The 543-nt window shown below is 46.2% G+C and overlaps 1 protein-coding gene across 1 annotated transcript in view; it reads right to left on the bottom strand.

Moving 5' to 3' along the window:
- LOC106880819 (zinc finger protein 239) overlaps positions 1 to 543 on the bottom strand; it is a 13742-nt gene that overhangs the window by 7761 nt on the left and 5438 nt on the right. The gene's annotated exons all lie outside the window — the stretch shown is intronic.

Below are 543 nucleotides of genomic sequence, written 5' to 3'. Positions count from 1 at the left end.
TATATATATATATATATTTATATATATATGTATATGTATGTGTATAGCACTAACCACTTCCCAGCATCCACACCAGCTCACACACTAGCACTGACCACTTCCCAGCACCTACACATGCACATGTCAATGTCACCAGCATTTTCCACATGCACATACACGCTCTCACATACACACACACATATATGTGGAGGTGCAATGACCCAGTGGTTAGGGCAGCGGAATCGCAGTCGGAGGATCGCAGTTTCGATTCCCAGACCGGGTGTTGTGTGTGTTTATTGAGTGAAAACACCTAAAGACCCACGAGGCTCTGGCAGGGGGTGGTGGCGACCCCTGTTGTACTCTTTCGCCCACCTTTCTCTCACTCTTTCTTCTTGGTTCTTGAGTAATGCTGTGATGGACTAGCATCCCGTCCAGCCCGAGGGAACATAAACGTCATAGAAACCAGGAAAGCTGGGCCCGTGAGCCTGGCTAGGCTTTAAAAGGGCACATAAATAAAAAATAATATATATATATATATTGTGCGTGAGAAGACCCGGCAAGCCA

Source organism: Octopus bimaculoides, chromosome 14 (genome assembly GCF_001194135.2).
Source record: "Octopus bimaculoides isolate UCB-OBI-ISO-001 chromosome 14, ASM119413v2, whole genome shotgun sequence".
In the NCBI taxonomy this organism is placed as follows: Eukaryota; Metazoa; Mollusca; class Cephalopoda; order Octopoda; family Octopodidae; genus Octopus; species Octopus bimaculoides.
Note: the sequence above shows the minus strand (reverse complement) of the source record. Positions and strands in the feature narration are given on the sequence as shown.